The sequence below is a fragment of the Equus quagga genome, chromosome 21 (genome assembly GCF_021613505.1).
Source record: "Equus quagga isolate Etosha38 chromosome 21, UCLA_HA_Equagga_1.0, whole genome shotgun sequence".
Lineage (NCBI taxonomy): Eukaryota > Metazoa > Chordata > Mammalia > Perissodactyla > Equidae > Equus > Equus quagga.
Genome location: NC_060287.1, coordinates 23,827,558 through 23,842,599, shown reverse-complemented (window position 1 = coordinate 23,842,599; position 15,042 = coordinate 23,827,558). Strand labels below are relative to the sequence as shown.

Sequence of the window (15,042 nt, the reverse complement as noted above, 5' to 3'; positions counted from 1 at the left end):
AAAATCTAACAAGGCTGAGCAAAAATGAAAACCTACTAGGGGACTTGAGCTGAATAAATCCAAAACTCCCACGAGAGTGGGAGACTATTTTGTATTGACCATGCAAATTGGAGAAACCTTGTTGAATGCCTAAGGCATTCTAAGGGGTCTTCTTCGTAGGGCTACTCTATGCAACCCTAAAAAAAGCTGAAAGACAAGTTCAAAATAATCCACAAGTAATGAAATTTCCTGCCAAAAGACACTTTAATACTCTTTAAATGAAGACAGCAAATTCCAAACGCTTATCACCATAGCATTCACAATGTCTATAATCATATACAAAATTATTGAACATGAGAAGAAGAGGGAAAATGTAGCTCATAATCAGGAGAAAAGTTGGTTAATTGAAATAAACCTAGAAATGACAGAGATGATGGAATTAACAGACAAGAAGATTAAAACAATATTGTAAATATTCTTAAGGATTTAAATGAAAGGAAGAACATAATGACAAGAGAAATGGAAGGTTTTTTAAAATTGCAATGTATAGAGGCTGGCCCAGTGGTGTATTGGTTAAGTTTGCACACTCCACTTCAGTGGCCCAGAGTTCACAGGTTCAGATCCCAGGCACAGACCTAGCACTGCTCATCAAGCCACACTCTGGCAGCATCCCACATAAACCAGAGGAAGATTGGCACAAATGTTATTTCACATTTATTTCTGCTCTGATTTTTATTATTTCTCTTCTCTTGACTTAGGGCTTTGTTTGTTCTTCTTTTTCTAATTCAGTTAGGTGTAGTTTGAGATTGCTTATTTGGGATTTTTCTTGTTTGTTAAGGTGAGCCTGTATTGCAATGAACTTCCCTCTTAATACAGCTTTTGTTGCATCCCATATGAGTTGGTGTGGTATGTTTTCATTTTAATTTTTCTCCAGATATTTTTTGATTTCTCCTTTGATTTCTTCAATGATCCATTGCTTGTTCAACAGCATAGTGTTTAGTCTCCACATCTTTGTCCCTTTCTCAGCTTTTTTCTTGTAATTAATTTCTAGGTTTATAGCATTGTGATCAGAAAAGATGCTTGTTTATTATTTCAATCTTCTTAAATTTATTGAGGCTTTCCTTGTTTCCGAACATATGGTGTATCCTTGAGAATGTTCTGTGCGCACTTGAGAAGAATGTGTATTCTGCTGTTTTTGGATGGGGTGTTCTATATATGTCTGCTAAGTCCAACTGGTCTAGCTTTTCATTTAATTCCTCTGTTTCCTTGATGATTTTCTGTCTGGATGATCTATCCATTGATGTGAGTGGAGTGTTGAGGTCCCCTACTATTACTGTGTTATTATTAATATCTTCTTTTAGGTTTGTTAATAATTGCTTTATGTACTTTGGTGCTCCTGTGTTGGGTGCATAGAAATTTATAAGTGTATTTCTTCTTGATGGAGTGTTCCTTTGATCGCTATATACTGCCTTTCTTTGTTGCTCTTTACCTGTCTTATCCTGAAGTCTACTTTGTATGATATAACTATTGTGACACCTGCTTTCTTTTGTTTGCCATTAGCTTGGAGTTTCATCTTCCTTCCCTTCACTCTGAGCCTGTGTTTGTCGTTGGAGCTGAGATGTGTTTCCTGGAGGCAGCATATTGTTGGGTCTTGTCCTTTAATCCATCTTGCCACTCTGTGTCTCTTTATTGGAGAATTCAATCCATTTATGTTTAGGGTGATTATTGATACATGAGGGGTTAATGCTGCCATTTTATCACTCATTTTCTGGTTCTCCTGCATTTCCTTTCTTTCTCGTCCTGTGTGTTTTGGTCTACCAATTGAGTTATGTAGTTTTTATGTTGTGTTTCTTTGTTTTCTCTTTATTTATTATTTGTGATTCTGTTTTGCTTTGTTGTTTAGTGATTACCCTGAGTTTTGTATTCAAAATCTTGTGGATAAGATAGTTCCTTTTCTGATGGCTTCTTATTTCCTTAGTCTAAATCCATTCAATCACTTTCCTTTTCCCCTCCTAAGTTGTTTTTCTCACTTATTATTCCATCTTGTGTTGTGAGTTTCTGGTTAAAATGACAATATTATCTTTGGTTTTGATGCTTTCCTTCCTTTTGTCTTTAGTGCTATACTCGAGTATTTGCTATCCTGCTCTGATTCTGTCTACCTATTTGTCTCCTTACTCTGTGCTTTGTAACCCCTTTCCCCCCCCTTTTTTTCAGGTATGAGGGCCTTCTTGAGTATTTCTTGTGGGGGGGGGGGGTCTCATGGCTACAAACTCCCTTAGAATATGTTTGTCTTGGAAAGTTTTTCTTTATCCAACATATCTGAAGGATATTTTCACTGGTTAGAATATTGTTGGCTGAAAGTGTTTGTCCTTCAAAGATTTGAATATGCCATTCCAGTCTCTCCTAGCCCGTAACGTTAGAGCAGAGAAACCCACTGAAAGCCTGATAGGGGTTCCTTTGTTTGTTATTTCCTTCTGCCTTTCTGCCCTTAATATTGTTTCTTTGTCATTCACTTTTGCCAGTTTCACTACGATGTGCCTTGCAGTAGGTCCTTTTACATTGCCATATTTAGGAGATTTGATAGCCTCTTCCACATAGATTTCCATCTTCTTCCCTGGGTTTGGGAAGTTTTCTGCTATTACTTTTTTGAGCAAGCTTTCTGCTCCATTCTCCTTCTCTTCTCCTTCTTGAATGCCTGTAATTCTTATGTTGCATTTCCAAATTGAGTCAGATATTTCTTAGAGACTTTCTTCATTTCTTTTTAGTCTTAGTTCTCTCTCCTCCTCTATCTGGAGCATTTCAACATGTCTGTCTTCGATTGTGCTGATATGCTCCTCTATGCTGTCCACTCGAGTGTTCAGGGAATCCATATTTTCTTTTATTTCTTCCATTGTGTCTTTCATCTCTAATATTTCTGACTCATTCTTCTTTATAGTTTCAATCTCTTTTGAGAAGTAGCTCCTGAACTTGTTGAATTGTTTCTCTACCTTCTCTTTTAACTCATTGAGTTTTTTGATGATAGCTGTTTTGAACTGTTTGTTATTTAGATTACATATTTCTGTGTCCTCAGGGCTGATTTCTGGGTACTTGTCATTTTCTCTCTGGCCTGGAAATCTAATATGATGTTTGATATTGCTAGAGGGCGTGGCTCTGTTTTTTTTTGCATCCTGGTGTTATTTGGTCACAGTTACTGCCTATCGCCACGGGGGGGGTGGGTCAAGAGCCACGTCTTCTGAGCCCTCTGCCTTCAGCCGAGATCCCAGGCACAGGACCCGGCACTGGGCAGGTGGGGGAGGGGTGCTTTCTCCTGAGTGCTCTTGAGGTTTTCTCACTCTGCTCTCGCTATCTGCTCTCCTGGGTGTTGGCTTGATAAGGTCACCCCACATGAAAGCTTTCACCCCAGTAGAGGGCTTCCCTCAGGCTGTAAGGACCCTTGGGGATCCCTGATGATCCTGCTAATGAACACCCCCTCCCCTTTTCCTTCCCTCTTGGAGGCCACGTCCCAGATCACAGTCTTTAGGGGAAGGAGAGAAGTTTTTGCTTATCCCATTCCACATCCTCCAAGGAGGGCTCCAGCCTCTCTGCCCTCCATCATATGTCTGTGTGGGTCTCACCGATGTTTTTTGTGTTGTGTTTGGATGTCATCTCTTGGAGTATGAATGTCTTTTTCATTGTACAGTGGTGGGGAGAGATTACTGGGAAAGCTCACTCCACCATGACGCTGATGTCAGTCTCCTCCAAGATTTTTTTAAAACCACTTTAAGGTATAATTGATCAAAAGAAGCTGTACATATTTAATGTATATGACCTGATGAGTTTGAGATGAGTAAACATCCATGAACCATTACCACAATCTATGTCATAAATATTTCCATCACCTCCAAAAGGTTCCTCCCATCATCTTTACTTTTTAATTTTTGTGATAAGAACACAACATAAAATTTACCCTCCTAGCAAATTTTTAACTATATAGTACAGTATTATTAACTATAGGCACTATGCTGTAGCACAGATCTCTAGGACTTACTCATCTTGCACAACTGAAACTTTGTATTCTTTGGCTAATCCCTCTGTAAATCCACAGGTCCAAGAAAGTCACCAAACAGAATAAAGACAAAGAAAACCACCAGAAACCATATCTTAATCACATTGAAAACTGGTGAAAAAGAGAAGCATTCAGGGAAAAAAGGTCCTTGGCTCAAATGTCTTCACTGGTGAATTTTATTAAACATTGAAGGAAGAAAAAATAATCTTACATGAAGCCAGAAATTAGAGGAATATAGGATAATTCCCAACTCATTTTATGAGACTGGTTTTGAACAGATACCAAAAACAAACAGAAATATTATTAGAAAAGGAAACTACCCATGTTTCTTATAAACACAAAAATTGATGCGAAAGATTAGCAAATCCAGCAATGAAAAAGTTAACATAGCATGGCTAATTGGGGTTTATCAAAGGAATGCAAGTTTGGTTAATTGTTGAATAGCAATCAAGATAATTCCTCATATGAACAGAAAAAGGGGAGAATCAATATATTATCTCCATAAACAGAGGGAAAAGCATTTGACAGTATTCGACACTTATTCATGATAAATGCTTTTAGCAAATAGAATAAAGACAAGCTGTCTTTACTTGAAAACAATATGATAGCACTCATTAAAAAAACTTAAGGAAGGGCTGGCCCCATGGCCTAGTGGTTAAGTTCGGCATGCTCCACTTTTGTGGTGCAGGTTCACAGGTTTGGATCCTGAGCACAGACCTACACCACTTGTCAGCCATGCTGTTGTGGTGACTCATATATAAAATAGAGGAAGACTGACACAGATATTATCTCAGAGCTAATCTTCCTCAAGGAAAGACAAAACAAAACAAAAAAAATTAAGGAATCTACAAAAATAATCTAGCTAGAACATCCTGATAAACTTATAATAATGTAAGGCCACAGGATATGGAATAATGAAATTTTTAAAATACCATTTTCAATAGCATAAAAACATAAAATATTTAGATATGGATATAAATATAGGCATGTAAGGCATACGAGACTTCCATAGTGAAAACTATAAAACATTCCTAAGAGAAATTAAGAAAAATAAATAAGAGATATACCATGCTCACGGATTAGAAGACAATATTAAAATGTCAGTTCTCCCAAATTGATGTATTGATAATTCCAATAAAAATTTCAACAGGGCTTTTTTTAAAATAAAAATTAGCAAACTGATTCAAAAATTTATATTGAAATTTCAAAGGATCAGAATAGCCAAGAAATTTTTTTGAAAAAGAACAAATTTGGAGAAATTGTACTCTGTTCAAGACTTACCATAAAGCTGTTGTAATCAAGACAGGGTGGTATTTTAAAATGTATAAACATATTGCTCAATGAAATATAATAGAAATCTTAGAAATAGATTCACATATACGGTCATTTGATTTTCAATAAATGTGCTAAGAAAATGCAAGGGGGAAAGGATTTTTTCAACAAGCGGTGGTGGAACAACTGGATATTTCTATGGAAAAAAATGAACTTCAACACTTACTTCATACAACACAAAAATTTTCCCAAAACGGATTATAAACCTAATGTAAAAGCCAAAGCTATAAAGCTTCCAAAAGAAAACATAGAAAAAAACCTTTGACAATTGACGAAGACAAAGATATTTTAAAGTTTTTGTAAACTCATACAATGAAATACTACTCACCAACAGAAAGGAATGAACTTGCGTGATGTACACAACAATGTGGTTGAATGTCAAAAACATTCTCCCAAGGTTCAAAAGGTACATACCATACTGGTGGCTGGTGCATGACCCGTGGAAAACAAGGCCTAGACCTGTGCAATCAGAGGAATCCACGAATCCTCAAATTTGGACCTTGTGAGATATAGAAACAGACAGTAGGGAATCCATTCTAATGCTGGCCGCAACCACATCCATCTTCCAGGGCACCAGTAACAATGGTGTCTATGGTGGCATCCAGGAATCAGAGCTGGAGGTAGATGTTGCATAAGCTGAGACACCAAGTTGTGTAGTGGTGGCAGTAGCAGTGTCCTCTCTGGACAGGATTTGTAGCATTATCTTTGCAAGGCAGTTATAGCTGTCTCCCTTTGTTCCTAGCAATTTCCCAAACCTTTTTCTCAGCCTTTCCGGCGATTCTGTGCATTGCCCAATCTCCCTTCCATAGTCTTTTCTCCTTGAAATGATTCCTGTTAGTTTTTGCTGTTTTCTACTAAGAACTCTGATTAATATAAATCATGTCAAATACCACATATGCAGTGATGATTTATAGCTCTAGATTTGATTCCATCTGTGGACACGTGAAGTGAATAACCCCCTTGAAATCTCCCTTGGATAAACACTAAACATCTGGGGCCAGCTCCATGGCCGAATGGTTAAGTTTGCAGGCTGTGCTTTGGCAGCCCAGGGTTTGGCGGGTTCAGATCCTGGGCATGGACCTAGCACCACTCATCAAGCTATGCTGAGGCAGCATCCCACATAGCAGAGCCGGAAGGACCTGCAACTAGAAAATACTGCTATGTTCTGGGAGGTTTTAGGGAGAAGAAGAAAAAAAAAACAAAATTAAACATCTATAAAGCAGAATTCTTGGTCTCCTCCCTGGTGAAGTGGTAATTGGCTAACCAAAGTGTAGTATTTTCTTCCCAAAGTACATCAATTAGCAGCAACCAAACAACTCTGTCTTTCTCATAATTACCATAACCATCGAATTCTATAGATGTTGTACAACCCAGTGCATCCCCTTTCACTTGTATCCCATCCAAATTTTCCACAGGTAAAATATCAACAATTGGAATGCTACAGCAGGACAGGGGTTATCACCCCTTCACTTACCACAAACAACAGGATCTCTGTTGCCATCTGGCCATTGAGTGATCCAGTTCCAGAATCTCATCCTGAGAGTCGGCTTCCTAGAACGAATTCCAGTACCTAAGATTACTGACATCAGGTTGGATTCCCCGGAAGCAAATCCTGAGATGAAGATTTTTGAGAAAGTGGTGTATTTGAAATATTTCTGGGTCAAAAGTAAAGGAGTGAGCAAGTGGGATCAGAAAAGGAAGGAGGACAACAAGGGTGTGGTAGCAACAAAGCCACACAGAGTGTGAGTCCAATAACTCAAAGGTCTTTTGCATTCCATGTCAGTCTCACCTCAGAGCTGTCCTGCTTAGCAGACGGAGTATTTATATTCCCCCAAGCATCAGGCATTGGCTAAGAGCTTTTCTAGGGAGAATACAATTCTCAGGCACTTCTTTCTGTGCTTGCAGGCTGGTACAGCAGCCTGGTGAAAAACACAAGTGTTTATTTTGTGCGTCTCCCACCAGACTGTGGGTCACACGAGGTCAGAGGCCAGGTCATCCTATGCAGTTCTGTATCCAGTATCTAGAATGGTGTAAATAGCAACAGCGCCTTTGTATCCAGCCTGACACTATCCTGGGCCCCAAGAGTCAAGGTGTGGAATTGAGAAGATTCTACTTAGGAAGTAGCATTCTGAGGAAAGCTGTGGGAAGTAATTTAGGCCAGGATCAACAAATGCATCTGGGATGTGGCAAGGAGACAGAGCAGAGGTTTAAGGTCAAGTGCAGGGATCTGGAGGAGCTAGCATACTAGCTAGACTGAAGAAGACAGAATTAAGAGATCCTGGAGGCATTATTGAATCAAAACTATAAGCCAAACAACTTTTTGTAATGTCATATTTACAGCTGTTGGAATGGGTCAGCCTGGAGACAAGGAAGAAAGACACCATGGAGCATTAGGTGACTTTAACTCCTGGTTAATGGTGAATTTCTTCTCAGAAAAGACAAGATACTCTCTTGAGGAACTGGCAAATTACACGGAAGAATCAGTCACTTTTTCTTAAACCAGCTATTAATTAATGAAAATGGATATATACCATCACATTATAGAGAGAAAAATGAAGAGATTGTGCATCTAGGTGCTTTAAACATCTTTGAGCCGCTAATATGTATAAGGCAGAACTGGAGTGTCTAACAGAAATATAATGCAAGCTGTATATGTAATTTTAAATTTTTTGCTTTATACAGAAAAGTATAAAGTAACAGGTAAAATTATTATGAATAATATGTTTTATTTAATCCAATATATCCAAGATATTACCATCTTAACATATGATCAACATAAAAATATTAATGAGATTATTTTTTGACTTCTGTGAAGACTATATCGTGTTCACCAACGAAAGTTTAATGGCCTTTCATCACCATACACATGTGCCTTTTTATCCATTTTGCCTTCTCCCCTCCCTGTGTCCCCTCTGGTAATCACCAACCAATTCTCTCTGTCAGTGTATTTGATCATTGTTGTTTTTATCTTCCACATGTGAGTGAAATCATACGGTATTTGGCTTTCTTCTTCTGACTTATTTTGCTAAGCATAATACCCTCAGGGTCCATCCATGTTGTCGCAAATGACAAGATATCATCTTTTTTATGGCTGAGTAGTATTCGATTGTGTATATATAGCACATATTCTTTATCCATTAATCCGTGGATGGATACTTAGGAGTTTTCCAAGTTTTGGTGATTGTGAATAATGTTGCAATGAACATAATAATGAGATATTTTATATTTAGTTTTTAAATTTAAAGGAATTTAAACTAAATTGAAAATTCAGTTCCTTTATCTCACTAGCTACATTTCAAGTACTCAATGGTCACATGTGGCTATTGGCTACTATACTGGACAGTGTAGTATTAAAACCAAATAACAATGACAGTGTAAGATTTCCTGGAAAACACTCTGAATATTTATATCTATATTAATGAATATGGATATCTAATGCTTATAATCAATGAAATTCTTACACGTCTTTCAGAAGGAAAATTTTTTTAAAAATTCACTTGCTGAAGGCTTCGTAATCGCAGATCATCAACGAGGCTACTGCAGAAGCCAAAACAATCATCGCTTACTAAAGAACATTCTGAGTTAAGCTGCTTTTATTTAGAATTTTGGCCTTTCTGGAATGTTCCATGATTCCAGCCTGACCTTGCCACTCAGTTTCCAGATGGGCTGCCATATATTAACGATGTTCTCATTGTGGCATGAATAGATGATGAATCTATGAGAAGAATTTAAAGACTTTTAAATAGTTTTGATATAAATATCAGAGTGAAAAATCTGGAGTAAACTTCTAAGACTCTAAATAAGTGCCATTGGCATTATCCCACCCAAATCAACACACAGCAACACAGGAAACATAAATTCTAAAACTAAGGCAAGATTTTAAAACTTTCTTTTGGTAACTTACTACAAGTCCTTCTGCTGCTCTTCCTACCACCCCTGAAAAAAAAAAAAAGAGAGAGAGAGAGAGAGAATCATACGAAGTCAACTTATTGCATACTAGAATAAAACTGGATTTGACAACTTTGTTGTAGTTGGGAATTTATTCTTTTATTATAAGATCAAGGACACCTACTATCCATGAAAAATTATCAGGAAATATAATCATGAAGGCAATGTGATTTTGTAGGCATTTCTCAGGGAATAAAATTTTTGATTTTGGTAGATAGTTCAAGATGGCTTCAGGTCCAGTAACTTCCATTTCAAGCCTCTCCTGAAATAATTTCAGAAATAAACAGAGAGACAACAATTTTGTTTCCAATAGTAGTCTGAATTATTTTGGTTCAAGGAATCTCTCCAAGTTATCACACATGTTTCATTGCCCTCAGTAAATGACAGCCTGCAAGGAAGGTAGAGATGGCTAAGGAAATGCTAAAATAAATCCTTGTAAAAATTTCACCAAGAAGATCTGCGGGGTTTTCATCACCAGCATGCTATTTTATATCTCAGATCAGACGGTATCTTTGTTGCCATTTATGAGGTAATATCTCAACATTCACTTCAATGATACCCTCCCTCCTTGATTGAAATAAAAGTTTATAAGACAAATTGGGATCTATCTTGAATTCAGTTCCACCTCCATCTACCTACTCGTTTCATCTGTTCTACAAATAAGACATCTGTGGGGGCCAGCCCCATGACAAGGTGGTTGGGTTCCGCACTCTCCACTTTGGCAGGTTGTTTTTGTGGGTTTGGATCCCAGGTACACACCTACAGCATTTGTCAGCCATGCTGTGGTGGCAACCCCCATACAAAATAGAGGAAGCTTGACAGAGATGTTAGCTCAGGGCTAATCTTCCTCAAGTGAAAAAAGAAGATTGGCAACAGATGCTGCCTCAAAGTGATTCTTCCTCAGGAAAACAAAGTTGTTTGTGTTTGACAAAGGAGCCAGAACAAAGTGGTTTAACCCTGCTATAACTGCATTCCACATGAAATGGGTTGAAGTAGCAGCATTGTGAAAATCAATCAACATTTTCGTCTTAGGATTTCTTGGTAAACCACTAATTCAATCTTCATTACAGCTTTCAGCTCTTTGTCAGTGATATATACATAAAATACATACATATTTACATAGATGGGAATACCTTGTTTTATTTTGCTTTGCTTTATTGCGCTTCGTAGATATTGTGTTTTTTTACAAGACCCTCCGACCCCAGAAAAGATTCCGATTGGCTGAAGGCTCAGATGATGATTAGCATTTTTTAGCAATAAAGGATTTTTTTTTTTTTTAAAGATTGGCACCTAGGCTAACAACTGTTGCCAACTGGCACCTGGGCTAACAACTGTTGCCAATCTTTTTTTTTTTTCTGCTTTTATTTCCCAAACCGCCCCCCCCCCCACCGGGTAGATAGTTGTATGTCTTGGTTGCAGGTCCTTCTAGTTGTGGGATAAAGTATTTTTTAATTAAGAAATGTACATTGCTATTTTTTGAAAGAATGCTATTGCACACTTAATAGACTATAGTATAGAGCAAACATAGCTTTTATTTGCACTGGGAAATCAAAAACATCGAGTGACGTTTTATTGTGATATTAGCTTTATTGTGGTGGTCTAGAACGAAACCAGCAACATCTCCACGGTAAGGCTGTATACACAGATATCATCATACATATATGCATGTACACACACCTGCACATTCATGACTCTCTCCAGAACCTTCAAATGAAAAAGCAACTGATAAAGCGAAATTTCCACATTTTTCTACATCAACTAGTATATATAGTTACAGCTCTGCAAAAGGCCACTTGTTTGCAATTTATGGCTAGGAGCTGATTCTAGGGTTGAGAGTTGGCATTCCAATCCAGGTAGTCTGGCTCATGTCCTTGACCACATCCTTGACTACAGTAGTAACATAAAAATTCATTTTTGAAAAGAATTTAAGAGGTTGTCTAGTCCGACTCACAAACCAACGTTTAATGTTCGGTATCATCCCCAACAGTGTATTAATTCTCCTAGCAGTAAGGATAGGAAAACATTTCCGAAGAAAAAGGATTGTGTCAGGTCGTTTTTCTGTGTGACGAGCTAAAACATTTTAAAGTTACTCCTTAGGCAGCTCTGCCAACTGATTTCCAAATTTTGAAGAATTACTCCTTCCCATCTGCTGTCCATAATCATCTTTTTTACCTAGAGAAAGAAAAAATCACACCCACAGGAAGTAAAATAATCAATGTAAATAAATGAAATATAATTCATTATTTATTTTCTAGGACATTTCTCTAGCTTGGGAAAAGAAATGAACTGGAAAATTCTAGAGTAAGGTACAACTTCAACTGTACAGATTTATTAAGCCAGTCTGTAAAAAGTCTAATACTCACAATGACAAAGGCACATTTCTCACAAAAGATGCTAATTAGGTTTTCAAAAAGCACTTTTCACCCATCACGTGTAATGCTTCATCTCTATTTTACCCTCCAAAGGAATGTGGGCTTTCTGAAGGATGAGCTCTTCTTTGTTTGCAGAAAAAGAAAAATTGTCGTTATCTAAAAAAAAAAAATTATTGGAAATGAAAGAAAATAGAAACATCATCAAAACTGTGGTTTCAAATGTAGACCAGTTTCAAATCGTTCTGTAGTTTTCAGAATCAATCATAAAAGCAGCTCCTTTAATTTGTTTTCTCAAAAAAGATGGGGTAGGAAGTCTTCACAGTGATCTCTAAGCATAACTTCTTCTTGCCACATTTACATAAACATCCTCTACAGTGATTTGACTGTGTCGCACCAGGACTGTCTGGCACACTAAACAAAGCCATGGTTGGCACAGGTATCTTCCCAGCTCTGGAGTGAGATTAGAGATGGAAAAAATATCAACATCTACCGAGGCCCATGGAAGTAAATTTAAACTCTCTTCTACCACCAAACAAACAACCACAGCCACATCTTAAAAGCCACCATCAAGATGACTGATTTGGGCCCCACAGCCCTGAAGTGGCTTCTTCCATATCTTAGTCCTGTAATTAGTGGCGGGTGTTCCCTCTGGACACTCAAGAGTTAGAGATTTGCTTTGAATGCTGTTCTGAAGTTGATCCAAGTAAGGCTGGAGTTTTCTTCTGTGTGTGTTCCTCCCTTTTCTCGCATGTTTTCTTTCCCACCCACCCCTATTCAAATTTCTCCTGCAAAATCTATATAATATTTCCTTCCAACTCTAGAATTTCCTATTATGTCTCATTAGTTGAGTGGTTATGCCCTACTATTTTAAAAACGTCTATTTTACTGTCTAGAAGCTAAATAAATAGTAGGTTGAAGTTTTTTGTCAAAGAGAGTAGCTAAATGAGGAAGATCCAAGTTCCTTTTAGCCAGAATGTGAATTTCTCAAGTCCCGTACTTCATAAAGTTTCATTTTTGTTTTTAAGAATTTTGCAGCACAACCAGAAGAACCTGCAGCTAGAATATACAACTATGTACTGGGGGGCTTTGGGGAGAAGAAGAAGAAGAAAAAAAAAGAATTTTGCTAAACAGAAAACAGTAAAAGCCAGAATCAGCTTGAGGTGGACATTTGTAATTATTTGGCTGGCTAGTATCATCCTTTTTCTCTTCCTAGGAGGATCTTGATTTCCAAATGTTTGAGGAATTATTCCCTTCCTTTCTCATGGAACTATAATAAAAGGCCCAACTCTCTCCTAGCTAAGCAGTGTAGAGGTGATTCAAGATGGGAAATAATTCAGAACTCTCTGGAATTTGGATCTTGAATAGAAGGACAAAGGGACTGAAAGTTGTTGGGGTTTATCCATTTTCACATGGCTTCCTAACTAGATCTTTCACGTTACAGGACATTTCCTGTGGTTCTTGCTCAGTTCTCTGCATGCGCTTTTCTTCCTGACTATTTCTAAGCCTGTTTCTCCAGACTTTATGTCAAGTCTGAGAACTTCCAATAACTCACCATAATTCTCTTTGGTTCACGTAAGTCAGAGTCAGTTTCTCTTGCATGCAACCAAAGAATCCTAAGTGATATTCACTTGAGACCTGTCAGTCATTCTTAGATGGGTAACCCCCTCTGTTGGATTCATTGAATTGTAATCAATTCAATGAAGATGATGGATCACACTTTGTGTGATGAGCATTGTTCTTGGTGCTGGAAAAATTTTTCAAAAAAGAAGACACTGACTTACTCTCAAAGGGTTTACTGTATAATTAAGATTAATCTACAAGCAACAATTACGGTTCCCAGGCATACAAAAGCCTCAGAAGGAATGCATTCTCTATCCAAGCAATGACTTTTCTTGTCACCCCCCGAGTTTCCCAAGCCTGAACCTGTAATTCATCCTTCGCTTCTCCCTTTTCCTCACCCCACACATCTAATGAGTCACAATTCATTCACTGAGAAAATATTTATTAGCAAACCATGTTGAATGTACTTATTTTATGCCTCTTACTTCTTTCCATCAACAAAGCTTCTCTCTTCATTCACCCACATGATGCATTTCTCATCTGACTAACTGCAGCAACTTATTAACTGGCCCCTCTGGCTCTGTCTTTGTGCCGTATGACCTATTCTCCTCTAAGACAGAATTTTCTTCCTAAAGTACGAATCTGATCATATTGCTCACCTCCTAAGGCTTGCCAACATCATAGGAAGAGCTCCAAATGTCTTAGTATGATATTGACAGCCCTTCAAGGCACTTGAAAACTCTTCTGGAACAAAGGGAACTGAAACTAAACAACTGAAAAGGCAAGGTCTAACGTGATCTGGCTCTTGCTTATCTCTCCAGCTTCATCTCTCATCATTCTGTGCTACAAGCATATTGAGCTACTTACAGGTCCTCCTGGCACCATCATTTCATCTCCTGGCCTGGGCACCAGCTGCTCCTATGCCAGAATGCTCTTTCTGCTCCCTGCCCTCATTTCACCTGACAAACTCCTACTCTCCCATCCTCCAGGCCAAGGAGAGCTGCTCCTCCTTCACATTGCCACAGTAGTCACTCTGTGCTTACCACCTACACAAAATGTATCACTCTGTAATATAATTTTTCTATTCCTCTGTATGCCTTCCTTTCTAGAAGGCAGGTTCTGTCTTTGAGTTTGAAACCCTATCTGATTCATCTTTGTATTCCCATGCTTAGTAGAACCCCTAGCACATGAAAACTTTCAATAAATGCTTCACTGACTGAATGAACACACATAAAATATTTCCAGAAACAATGCACACTGTATCTTTTATACAGACCCAAATAACAGAGAAGACCTAGATAGAATACATTTTAAGGCATTCTATTTGCAAACACAGGAAACATCTTTATACCAAGACATTGTAGAGTTTCAAGACTCTCTAAAGATGCCAACTCCAAATAATAGCAAATTTATTACAACAGCAAACAAATAAACTTTCTAGATTTATGTAAAGTTTCTATTGACTCAATTGATCTACAAACTCTTACAGAAATATGGAGGAAAACTATAGATGTCCATAAAGCTCTGAATTTTCTGGGACAACACTTCATATAATAATGCATCAAGCATACTTGGAAGTATAAGCTGTTCAATAGAACTGGCTTTATAGAAGAATAAAGATGAATTAAGCCAGTCCATTATAGCCAAAGAAGAAGTATGCAACATTTTTTTGACAATATTGTCTGAATAAATGAATTCAGACAAAAATAATGGAAAGCTGTATAAGAAACCAGAGGATGATTAGGCTATTAAGGCAGATATTCTCTTAGGATGGAGTCAAATGGAATAAAAATTGTAAGCACGTGC

General features: G+C 37.7%; 1 long non-coding RNA gene across 1 annotated transcript; it reads right to left on the bottom strand.

The window, feature by feature from the left end:
* Nucleotides 1-10,953: 10,953 nt before the first annotated feature.
* On the bottom strand, nucleotides 10,954-14,148 carry LOC124231246 (uncharacterized). The gene is made up of 3 exons (XR_006886463.1): nucleotides 14,104-14,148; nucleotides 11,668-11,832; nucleotides 10,954-11,476 (listed from the first exon to the last, which is right to left on the bottom strand). It is a non-coding gene; the product is annotated as an uncharacterized LOC124231246 (long non-coding RNA).
* Between the last annotated feature and the right edge of the window lie 894 nt (nucleotides 14,149-15,042).